Source organism: Pipistrellus kuhlii, unplaced genomic scaffold (assembly GCF_014108245.1).
Source record: "Pipistrellus kuhlii isolate mPipKuh1 unplaced genomic scaffold, mPipKuh1.p scaffold_m20_p_1, whole genome shotgun sequence".
NCBI classification, from domain to species: domain Eukaryota; kingdom Metazoa; phylum Chordata; class Mammalia; order Chiroptera; family Vespertilionidae; genus Pipistrellus; species Pipistrellus kuhlii.
Window position 1 is genome coordinate 118,020,219 of NW_023425404.1, and position 13,258 is coordinate 118,033,476.

Consider the following 13,258-nt stretch of genomic DNA (forward strand, 5'->3'; position numbering starts at 1 on the left):
CTAACTTGACTGGGATGTATGAAATTATTTACATATTGTTGGATTTGGTTTATGCTTACTCGTGTGTGTGTGTGTGTGTGTGTGTGTGTGTGTCTGTGTTCATGAGTAAGATGGGTCTAAAATTTTCCATTTTTGTGATGTTTTCCAGAGGTTTTGGATCATGATTAGGCTGACCTCAAACATGATCTAAAAGTTAGAGATTGTGTAAGAGTAACATTTCTTCTCTGAGTTTTCAACAGAATTCCCAATGAATCTATCTGGACCAGGAGTTTTTTTTTTTTTTTTTTGGGGGGGGGGGAAGGCAGGTATTAAATTATGGATTTAAATCACTAGTCATATTTTCTGCTTTAAAATGCCAGGTTTGATAAGTTTTATTTCTCTGGTAATTTGATTGTACATCCACATTTTCATAGAGTTGTTTCTTGGTATATATTTATTTCGTTTTTATTTTTTTAAAAATCTTTATTGTTAAAAGTATTATATATGTCCCCCCTTTTCCTCCATTGACCCCCACCTCCCCTGCCCTTGCCCCCCATCCCAGGCTTTCACTGCCCTACTGTCTTTTGTCTTCTTGGACATAGCAAGCATTTAATAGTTTGTTTTTGTTAACTGAAGTCACTTGAGTTCATTTTTACTGCTTATTATTTCGTTGTTTTGTCTCCTCATATGCCTTAATTTTTATTGTGTGCAGGACATTCTTATAAAATTATTTGTAGAAATAATTCATATGATGCTATCTTTTCCCAGAGAAGATTTACATTTTTTTTTCTGCTGGGTGCCCGAGGGCACTGACACTCTGTAATGACCTCCATTCACTTTCAGTCATTGAGCTCATTTGAAATGTAGCAGCAGTTCCATAGGGTTACCCTTACTTTTATAGTGTAATCCTGTGAGGTTCCCCCCAAAAGTGAGGGGCAGTCACCATGTCTCACTCCTATGCCTGTCCCTGTGCTCCAATCCACAGAATCACTGCTCACCCTCTCCACCAACCCCTCCTCAAATGAGCAAACACCTCCAGGAGGAAAGCAATTCTCAACATGGACAGGCTCATCTCTCTGGATCTTCAGCTTCCCTTAATGGCATTTCATCACTGTATTTTTTAGCTCCCTAATATTTTTCTCAGCTGCCCTATGTATTCTGAGAAGGAACTTTGGAATTACTAATTCTCCATTATTAAGAGTGGAAGTCTCATTATTTCCATTTTATAGATAAAGATACTGAGAGAGCACAAATAACTCTCCGTAGATAAAGTGAAGGCAGAATTACAGATTCAGTGGTCTAGGGTGACTTAGACTTGTTTTAGAAAGTAACGCACAACATTTTATTTTCCTTTTCAAGACTGCAGGGTCTGTTTAATCTGTGGTGATGAGGCCATGTTGAACGTGTAGGGGACAAAGCCTTTGCTGCAGGCAAGACACTGTAGTTAAGGAGTTGGGAGGGACTTAGTGTGGGGAAATGGGAGGAGAAATAGGTTTAGTGTGCGGAGAGAGGAGGTAGTAGGGCTTAGCCATCCCAAGGGGCAGATATTAGGTGGTTTGTAATTCTGGCCACTGGCTAAGTGATTTATATTTAGACATCTTCAGAAGTCAGCAAGTCAAATGCGTAAGTGAGGAGGGGCACTGAAATGATTACTGACAAATTTATAAGCTACCTTTTTGAAATGGATGTTGAGAGACTTGGGAACCTGGGACAAGAGTCCTGTGTTTTAGCTTCTAGTATGCTACTCGGGCAGGTTGCTTTCCTTCTCTGTGAATCAATATTGTCATCTCTAGAGGAGATGATAATTCATACTTTTCCCATTTCACATGAAAAGCCCAGTGTGGCTGGTATTACTCATTATTCTACCATGAAACTAGAGCAGTGTGGTGGAGGTAACAGGGATTAATTACCTCAAGGATTAAATCCTTCAATGGTTTCCTATTCTTTTTTTTTTTTTTAATGTATTTTACTGATTTTTTAAAGAGAGGAAGGGAGAGAGACAGAGAGCTAGAAACGTCTATAAGAGAGGAACATTGACCAGCTGCCTCTTGCACACCCCCTACCGGGGATATGCCCGCAACCAAGGTACGTGCCCTTGACCGGAATCGAACCTGGGACCTTTCAGTTCGCAGACCAACGCTCTACTACTGAGCCAAACTGGTTTCCGCTCCTATTGTTCTTGAGCTTAAAGACACATCTGTACTCACAGTTCACCTTGAACTGGGTGGTCTGGCCCTTACCCACCTCCCCTGCTTCACCTTAGTCCACCCTCCTTCAGTCACATTGGCTTTCTGTAGCTCTCTTGCCCTTGCTGTGCCCCCTTCCTTCATAAAACCTTTGTTCTGGCTGTTGTCTCTGGCTAGTGAAAGGGCAGGGCGGGGCAAGGATGAGCTCCCAACTCCGCCCCATAGGGCGGAGTTATCCCTAGCCCTCAAAACCCCTGGACTGGGAGAAATTCGCTCTCTTCCGCCATGCTGCCGGCATGAGTGGGAGGAGCCCATTGCTAGCATGGTACAGGCTCTTTTGTTTATTGCATCGGACTTGGCTCCCTGGTGGTCCTTGGGGATCACGAAGTCTGGGCATAACAGATGGGGGAATTCGTCCGGGATCCCCAGGACCATTAGGGAAACCCCGATCCGGAGAGCCTGACTGGCCGCGGTAGGTGTGTGCGCGCTCTGGAGGGACATAAAACCCCTCATGGAATTGGTGCCCGAAGACACCTGGTGGACGCACCATGAAGGCTACGGACAGGAGGATCAGAAGACGTTCTGACCTCCCGGGAGGGCCTGAGAGGGACCCTGATGGGGAGAGGGATAAGCCTCTCCCAGGACGAGGTGAGCGGCGTGAGCCGTTGCCTCACCTGCAGAAAGTGAGCCTTTCCCAGGTCTGAGTTTGGTATCTGTGGGCAACATGGCGCCCCAGGATGGAGCCGGCGAAGTGTGGCCGGCGTGGCGGTGCGGGGCCCCCTGGCGGCGTTGGGTCGGAGGGGGGGCTCCCGCGGGGCTCAGTCTGCGCCTTGGAGCGCAGCTGGGCAGTGGTGGCCTCGCTCGGAGAGCAGGCACTTAGGTTAATTTGCTGGCTGCCTGGAGAAGGGGAGGCGGAGCCGGGAAGCCGCTGGGGCGACCCGCGCTTTCTCCTCGGGGCCGCCTGAGTAGCATGGCTGGGGCTGCGGCCGAAGCAGCCTGACTCAGGGGGCCTGGGCCCGAGGGGCCTGGGCAGGCGTGGAGGCATCCTGTCGCTGGCGACATCAGGTATGGGAGAAGAGCTCAAGGGCGAATCTCTGTGCTCAGTAAAGAGAAAAGGCCAGTTCAAAACGAGTGCGCATAGTTTTGGGCTGTGCTTAAAACTTTTCTGTGTACAGAATGAGCTTTAAATGTGGTGGAGATAACTGGGAGATAAATTAAAACTGGTTTCCCAAGACATTGTAAGCAGCTTTTGTAATTCCCCGCCATGAGGCGGAAACTAGAGGGTAATGGTAACAAGTTTACGTGAATGGTGGTGAATGGCCCGGAGACTTCAGCTAAAGAATGTGTTCATTTGCATTTGAATGCTGAAAAAAAAAGTGTGTTGCTGAAACTTTACCCTAAGTAAGCAGGATGTATTAAAAATGTAATGTTATTAATCTAAGAAATGCCAAATTTATTTGACTTGCCAGCTTTAAAAGTTCAAAGTATAAGTTGAATTAGGAAAAGTTAATTGCAGTAACTATTGTAGATGCCTAGAATATGGCAGGCTAAACTGTATTATATATGTTAAGAATAAGCAGTAATGATCAAAGATATCAAGGATTGATTTATTCTCATTTGTCAGATGAAAAAGTATGTAATGCTTACACTTAAAAAAATTATTTTAAGTCAGTGATGCAGTATTTTTTTTAAGTCAGTTTTTCTAAAGTAATGTTTAATGTAACATATGAAACTTTATATTTGATTTGTTTTGTTTTGCTTTTCTCATATGCCATTGTTGTTGAATTTAGGCTTGTACCTGCATCTTGTATTTTGTTTAAACTTTGGGAATCATTTTTGTTTTCAGTCATGTGTATCTACTTTATAGGTTTAAGTAGACTTCATCACAAAGGTTTATAATTTATTTAGAATTGTGTTAAAACAATGTGAAAACAATTATTTGTATAATTTAACCCCCTGATACTGCTTGGACAATTTTCACCGATGTTCTGCAGGGGCAGTGGTAGTCACCTTGGACCACACCATTTGAGCACAGTTCCAGAACTTTTGGCCTTAATCCAGGCCCTTTGATGGAGACACTGTGCCATCCACAGAGAAAAGAGGGTTACCAACTGCAGCCAGAAGGAATTGGCTGACCAGAAGCAAGCCACTGAAGGACCAGATGGTTGATGGACCCTCCAGATGACAAGACTGTTGGTCCCAGAGGCTCTAGGTCAGAGTTGCCCGGTGACACCAGGTTAAGTGTCACCAAGACTTCTGAACTTCTGTGAGGCAGAGTTGCTAGAAGTACTGTCTGTGCACAGGTAAATGCTAAGCAAGGTAAGGGGATTCCCCCCTGGGAATTCAGGTCCCAGGGAACCTCCCCAGGAGAGCATTGGTAGGTAGATTTCAGAGATTAAACCACCAGCATTAAGGTCTAGTTTTTATAGACACTTCAGATTAGGTTGAGGTATACCCCACTATCAGATAACAGCCCCACCTTGGTAGCTAAGGTATCTCATAGCTCTAGCCTTAGGACAGGTGAGACTCTGGAAAAGGGGGTTTAACTAAATGTGTCTTAGAATCGGTGAAAATTGGGCCAATCCCCTGTCCTTTGCCCTCTTGAGGGCCAGGTGTACCCCTTATTGGGACAAGTTTTCCCTTTTTGGGAGGGGATCATGTATGGTAACCATTTCCTTGCTCAAGTCCTTACAGGCTCTGCAGTTTGCTTGTTCCAGATGCACTGCCAGTGCCCACCGCAGACCCTGTAGCCCCGGAACTCAATGTGGGTAAATAAATTTGCTGCCCAAGAACTCAAAGGGATGCTGCACTGTTATCCTGAGCACGCCCACTGCTGTTGAAGTAGATGGCACCCAGACCTGACTACATGACTCCCAGCTCCTGCGTGGCCTGGATCCTGGCAACTACAGGCCAGGAGGAGAACTGGTGCCTGCAGGAGGGGAACTGGACTTCAGTGAGGACAATACTGATGGGAACTGTGGTACTAAGGGTCTTGATAACTGTATTTGTTGTTTATGCTGAAAGGAAGTAGGCTGCTGAGTCAATGATTTGACTAGGCACATTAGACAAGGGGGGAATGAAAGGGCAGGGCGGGGCAAGGATGAGCTCCCAACTCCGCGGAGTTATCCCTAGCCCTCAAAACCCCTGGACTGGGAGAAATTCGCTCTCTTCCGCCATGCTGCCGGCATGAGTGGGAGGAGCCCATTGCTAGCAAGGTACAGGCTCTTTTGTTTATTGCATCGGACTCGGCTCCCTGGTGGTCCTTGGGGATCACGAAGTCTGGGCATAACAGCTAGAAATGTTCCCCTTTCCTCCCAGCCCAGTTAGTCTATGATGCATCTCCTGTCATGTCCTCAGGGGAGTCTTTGCAACCTCAGGACTAGTTCAGATCCCTGTGAAATGCCTTCCTTGGACCACATCCTTCTCTTCTGTAGGACTCTTTGTTGTATTTTACGTTTATTGGTGTAATTATTTGCTTCCTGCCTGCTCTCTCACTAGACTTCCTAGTATGTACCTGGGGGGTAGGAACCATGCTGGGTTTTGGTCATCACTCTCTCAGCCTCCAGTCCACTGTCTGGGAATAGTAAGCTTCCAATAAATATTTGTCAAATAAATGAATGAAGGAAGAAGTCTTGGTAATTTCATTCTAACTATAGATTTTGTCATTTATTAACTTGCTTTCTGAAAAGTGCATTGGAGCAAGAAGCATTAGGGAAAGATGATTTAAACTGTGACAAAAGTGAAAGATGGTTTTCAAATGTCCTTGGCTACAAGTGATTAGTATTCAACCACTTTTGCTGTCTGGAACCTAGTTTCAAGTGCCAAGAGAAAACATGTTTAGAATTTACACCAATTCTCCTGGAAACACCAGCGTCAATGCAATTGCTGAAATATCCACACTAGGGTATGGATGAGAAATCTTTTCTTTTTATTTGTTCATTAAAAAAACAAAAAACAAACAAACTGCATTTTAGTGAGGACCTACCAGGTAGGGGGAGGGGCACTGGTATTTCAGGAACTGGGAAGAACTCTCCTGCTGCTTGCTAATCAGCCCAGGGAAAGGCAGACTGGCTGTGAGGGCCGCTGCTTCTGGGCCTGGTGCACTCACTGTCAGCATCGTCTCTGACACCTCAGATAAGGGAGGATTGAGAATGGAAAAAGAGTTTAGCCTTTTAGTTTATTTTCTGGTGCATGTGTGACAGCGGGGAAGCCCTTTAAGCCACTGATGGACTCTGAAGGAAGCCTGCTGGGAACCTGGAAGCCAAGAGGCAAGAGGTCAAACTTCAAACGTGACCATGAAATAACCGTGCTCAGGGAAGGGCATGAGTCTAAAAGTTCTTGGAAAATCACGAAGCCACTTCCTGGCAGGTTGCACAACCGGCTGATTAAGATGTTTGAACCAGCCATATCTGCGCTCCTGACATCAGGTGTACCAGGGTTCTCCCCACACCCATCCACTCTCTGACGCCAGCTGGGTGGCCAGCGAGTCAGTTCAATTCTGACACTCTCTGCCTGGCTGATGGAGACCCCACAGGCTGAGGACTCAGTCCCAGAAGATCCTCTACTTCGGACACCAGAAGCAAGTCCAGGTTGTCACCTGCATTTCTGACCCACTGGTTGTGAAGTTGGGAAGTTTGTTTCCTCAGATTTGATAATTTGCTAAAACGACTTACAGAACTCAGAGAAAACAGTTTACGTGTCATTGCTGGTATATTATAAAGGATGCATCTCAGGAACACGCAGATGGAAGAGATGAACTGGGCACAGTTTGTGGGGAGGGGTGTGGAGCTTCCATGCCCTGTCTGGGTGGGCCATATTCCCAGCATCTCAACGTATTTACCGACCCGGAAGCTCAGCCTATCTCCTTGTTTAAGAGTCCACAGAGCTCAATCTGCAGCTGCACTCCCTTTCCCAGAGGTCCTGAGTGGGGCTGAAAGTTCAAACCCTCTCATCACCTGGTGTTTCTGCCTCATCTAGGTACCAGGCTACCTAGGGGCACTACCTGTTTCGCCTCATTAACATTAACTCAGGTGTGATCAAAAGGGGCTCCTTATGAATAGCAAAAGACAGTCTTATTATGCAGGAATTTCCAAGGGGCTCTGTAAATATATATATATATATATATATATATATATATATATATATATATATTTATATTTATATTCATATTTATATTTATATTTATAATTATTCCGCAAATATCCTATTGTTTTGTGACCTCAAACAAGATGTTCAACCCATTAGCCTATGAGTCTCTAAATCAGGTCATTGAAGTAAATGAGGCAGTGTACTCAAAACTGATAACAGAAAGTAAGTGTTCAATAAAGGCAATTTGGACACTAATACCCCAAACAACCTGGGGACAGGGGTTGGGGGTGGGTCCTTCGGGGCAAGTTTCTGCTTCCACATTTGGGCATGCTTTTATATTTTAAAACTAAATTTAGATGAACTTGGGCAACCACAGAGGGGAGAAAGTGCTGCAATAGGGCAATAGGATATCAGAGAGGCGGGCTTGGAAGTGGGAGAGGCTTTCCTTTATTTGCTGAGAAAATGTTGATCAGTGTCTGCCAGCTGTGGGAATCTGTGCCTAGCACTGAGAATACAGTGGCAGGCAAGGCACACAATGGCTCCTGCCCTCATATTGCTTACGATCTAGCAGGACAGACTGATGTGAAAGCAATAATTATGTGCTTAATTAACCCTGTGTGTGCATTCAGCATGTTACAAGGGAGTACAAAGTGCTCTGAGTTCATGGGACTGAGGGGCTATAAAAAAGTTGGTTTGCTTTAGTGAATGGCTGGTGGGGAGGGTGGCTGCTCAGAGATGAAAAATGTCCCTGATCTTCCTTCCTTCCTTTCTTCCTTCCTTCCTTCCTTCCTTCCTTCCTTCCTTCCTTCCTTCCTTCCTTCCTTCCTTCTCTCTCTCTCTCTCTCTCTCTCTCTCTCTCTCTCTCTCTCTCTCTCTCTTCCTTTCTTCCTTTCTTCCTTCTTTCTATTGTTGATATTGATTACTATTACAGATATCTCCTATTTTCCTCCCCTTTACCCTCCTCCTCCCAGTTCCTAACCCTGATGTCACTTTAGGGCTGGCAGGTAATAGTCTCCCTGTTTCCTCCCTTGAAGTCACACTGTCTCCAGAATGAATGAGGTCGTTCTGATGGCTCCATTAGGACATAGGGTGCTGGGGTTCTTAACAAAAGCCTGGATGATACATCAGATTTATGGCCAGTGTAATGAAATAGGTCTATCGGGTCCCTGACTACTCTCTGCTTTGACTGAATGCTGTTGGACTAGTTCCAAACCCTGGATTTGTACGTGCCAGCTGCTCTGTGGACAGATTTCATGTTAGCTCGCTTGATAACAGGGTCAGATGGAGGAGCCAGGATTTCAGATTTGGATAACAAGCCTGAAAACCTGAGCGATTCTCAGAGAGAAAACAGTGGCGAGAAAATAGTTTCCACTCTCCTGATGTGTTCAAATGCCTTCTACTACTAAGTACAGTCAAGCTTGCAGGCATTTTCTTGGTGATCACAAGAGGACTCCCCGTGCCACATCACCTGTCCCTGACATCTGTGATACAGATGATCATGACTGTTATAAAAGTTAAAGACAAGACAGGAAGCAGCTGCCAACTGAAAGTAATAAAATGATGCTGAGGAGTTCTCCGTTTCCCTTCAGGCACCTAAGAACTAGTTGCCCAGTGGGTGAAAAGCTTTGCATTCTGATTGGGCCTCTCAGGCTTCTGAGAGTATCTGCAGGCAGAGATTGCTCCGCACTTGCCGAGGGGTTTCAGTCACCATCTGACCTACAGCTGTGTGGGTCTTTACAGTGTACAGTGCCCTCCAAACCCTGAAGGCGGCCCCAGGAAACCTGTGTCTATTAGCAGTTCTGTCAGTCGCTCCATTGCATGGGGCCTCGTGAGGAAACATGGAGAAGGGGCTAGAGTATATGTCTACTGTGGGATGAATGTGTCCCCTCCTAAATATGTTGAAGTCCTAACCACCAGGGCCTCAGAATGTGACCTTATTTGGAGACAGGCTCTTTGCAGAAGTAATAAAGTTAAAATGAGGCCAATAGATTTGGCTCTAATCCTATATGACTGACGTCCTTGTAAAAAGGGGAAATTTGGACACAGAAACACATAGAGAGAAGACAGCATGAACAGACGTAAGGGGAAGGTGGTATCTACATGCCAAGGAGATTGGCCTCAGGAGGAACAAATCCTGCTTCACATTTTGATTTTGGACTTCCAGCCTCTAGAACTGTGTGACAATAATTTTCTGTTGCTTAAGCCACTTGGTCTGGGCCCTTTGTCACAGCAACCCTAGCAAACTAACACGATGTCCTTAAACTTTCCCCCTGCCATGGATCCCTTTGGTTGTCTAAGACTGACTTTGGGCGGCTTCTCAGAATAATGCTTACATGTAAAAAAAATAAAATACATTGGAAAAAACATTTATTGAAATACAGTTATCTAAATACCAAACATAAACATTTGTGGCATAGTACATATGTGTATTTTAATAATGGATTACAGGACTTGAGGGTGATCTGGCTGTGGCATCCCCATTGATCACCCCATTGACTGCCAGGATTGATTCAGCTGATCTGGCTGGCTAGGCAGGCGACCCCTTCTTCCATCACTGCTCCATGTGCATCCCTGTCCCTCCAGAAGCTGTGTGCTGGGTCATAGAGGACGACCTTCCCAGATAGAAAAGAGGACTGTTCAAGGGAATATGAGTAGCTTGCTCCTCCAAACAAGCTCTCAAGGTCCATTTGTAGAATGTGGGGTAGTCAAGCTTCCAAATGAAGTGCTGCATGCCTTAAAAAAAAAAAAAAAAAAAAAAAAAAAAAGGATTATATAGCAAGATATAGTAAAAAGTCTAAATACAACTGTAAATTCCAAGTACAGATGAAGGGTGAATGATATCTGCCATAACCATAATGTGAGACGGGCATATCATGGTCTTTATTGGTGGCAGACACAGATGCCACTGATGTGGTATGTTGCCCACATTCCTAGTTAAAATGCTAAATATCTGTTGTTGGTTCGCAGAAGCAATGATTTCTTTTTCATCATCAAGTGTGCATCTTCCCAAATTCTATTCACTCCTAGACTGGGTGTTGTTTAGAGGACTGTTGAGATGTGTGATTAGGTGACTCTGGATTGGTTCCACACTGAGCCTGATGTTTGTGGCTGCTTGCCTGGGTCCCACCACTCCTCCAGTTTGGGTCTTAGGGGCTTGGAGCCAGGGCCTGGTGCTCATGGCCACACCTCCTCTTCTCTGGGCCCTGTTGTCATGGCACTGGCCTACGTGGCTTCTGGAAGTTGCTCCTTTCTCAGTCGAAGGTGTCACTGCTCTGGAAGATTTCTCTGCATAGCTGGTCTGTGACTCAGCGAGGTGTTGAGAAGGAGTCACATGTCAGTTTCTTCAGAAGAATCACCTCCGTTGCTGCTGCATGACTCAGCTGAGCCCTTCCTGAGATCTGACACAGGCAGGAAGTTGCTGATTGTCTATCCCGGGAACTCCATCCTCCCTATCCCTGTGCTAGAGCCAGCTGTCCCTGAATCATGACCCTCTAGTCAGTTGTCAGCTGGTCTCTACTCATGTGGCCCTCTCCCAACTCCAGTCTCTCCAGGAAGACTCACATGAGCTCATCTAGCTAATGTGAATATCCATACACTCCCTCTCCACCTCACCCCCCACAGGTTCTTAAGTCACAGAAAGAAAATCTTTATTCAGATCCTGTGTTTTGAATGGAGGAATTACACCATAATGGAAATATTCTCTTTATGGCACAAGGGAGAATCCTGTTCTCCAAATAAAGGCTAGAGGTTATATTATCTCAATTTGGAATTATTTGGATGGAATATTACAGTATTCCATCTATTTTAAGACATGTTTTTGTTGTTTTTTTTCGTGCTTGAATACCTTGGAATACTGTCCTATAATTCCTGGTGTCTTGTATTTGAAGAAATAGGATGCATAAAGAGAGTCTTCTTGGGAATTAGAGGACCTGGACCTGGAGCTGATGGCCAGCTATATGTGAGGGAAGGAAAAGATCACCCCAGGGCCAAAGTCCCACTGTACAATACTGGATCTCCCAATTCTGCCTGTTGCTAGGTACCTGGGGATTTCCACCCTGATAAGCTTCTGTACGGCCTATTCTGCTCATGTCGAACTGCCTACTATATTCTGCTCATGCCTAACTGCCTACTATTTCTCTATATAAAAGCCTAAGTGACCTTTCAACCATTTGACCGCTTGACCAGTAGTTATGATGCACACTGACCACCAGGGAGCAGAAGCTCTATGTACAGGCATGGAAACATGGAACAGATGATGAATCTCAGAGGGAAGGGGGAAGGGAGAAGGGTGGGAAGAGATTAACCAAAGATATTATATGCATACTAGAGGCCTGGTGCATGGATTCATTCACCAGTGGGGTCCCTCAGCCTGGCCTGCAGGGACTGGATTGAAACTAGCAATCCAACATCCCTCAAAGGGTACTGGATTGTGAGAGGGCACAGGCCAGGCCGAGGGACCCCAAAGGTGCACAAATACATGCACTGGGCCTCTAGTATAAAATACATTTTAGATCATAATTTAGAAAAATGTATAAACATGCAAAATGTATGTTTGCACATATCCTAATATATAAAACCCACATCTACAAAGACCAAAGGAGGCTTGACCAACAGGAAGTAAGTCCCACAGTCAGTGCTGGGCTGCCATGGTGACTCAGCACTGACTGCTACTGCTGTAGGCACGGTTACCCAGCACTGATTGCTCAGGGGGCTGTGAATCAGGCCCATAGAGAGGCCTGAAGAGAAAAGTACAGTTTGATACGTAGCCTCTATGGCAGCTGTTGATCAGCACTTGCCTCTCTCTTTCTTTCTGAGCCTGGTCAGCAGCTATGTCTCCATTTCTCTCTAGGTCTCCATCAGGGATGCTGATCAGCCCTGCCTTTCTGATCAGGCCCATTGATAGGTCCAGAGATGCTGACTGGCATAGAAACCAATCAATCAGAACCAAATCTGGTTTAATTGTGAGGAGCCAATGGCTGCCTAGGAGGCGGGTTTTTGACTCTGACTGGCATAGAAACCAACCAATCAGAACCAAATCTGGGTCAACTGTGAGGAGCTAATGGCTGCTTAGGAGGCAGAGCTTTTGATGCTGACTGGCATAGAAACAGCCAATTAGAACCAAATTGGCCAGCAGAGGATGGCAGTTGGGGGTGAAATCAGGCTGGCAGGGAAGGGCATTTGGGGGTGATCAGGCTGGCAGGGGAGAGCAGTTGGTGATGAGATCAGGTCGGCAGGGGAGGGCAGTTGGGGGAAACTAGGCCAGCAAGGGATAGCAATTGGGGGTGAGATTAGGTCAGCAGGGAAGGGCAGTTGGGGGTGATCAGGCTGGCAGGCAGGTGAGTGGTTAGGATCCAGAAGTTCCAGATTGTGAGAGGGATGTCCCAGATTGGAGAGGGTGCAGGCTGGGCTGAGGGACATCTGCCCGCACAGCGCACAAATTTTGAGGAACCAGGCTTCTAGTATTTAATAGAAAAAAACCCATCATTCAGAAAAAAACACACAAAACAAAAACAAAAGACTGTCCCCCACAAAAAAGCCCTCAAAACTAAAAGATCAACTCTGTATAGGATACTGTGATTTGACTGCTGACAGGGTAGTTGCATATTAACTGTGGACTGTATTTAACCATCAACTATGATAAGCTCCATATGAATTCTGCTAAGGACCAGCAAAGTCTGCTTTTTCAGGGCAATGGCCTTAGGTCATCAGCAGAGATATTATAGCTGCTGGTGGAGTTAAATAATATCCCACAGGAGAATACCTGAGTAGTAGTTATTATGTAAAAAACGTTTGCCCTAGCTTGTTTGGCTCAGTGTAGAGAGCATTGGCTTGCAAAATGAAAGGTCTCAAGTTCAATTCCAGTCAAGAGCATATGCTGGGTTGTGGGCTCAATCCCCAGTAGGGGGTGGGCAGGAGGCAGCTGATCAGTGATTATCTTTTATCATTGGTGTTTCTATCTCTCCCTCTCCCTTTCTCTCTGAAATCAATAATAACAATAATTTTAA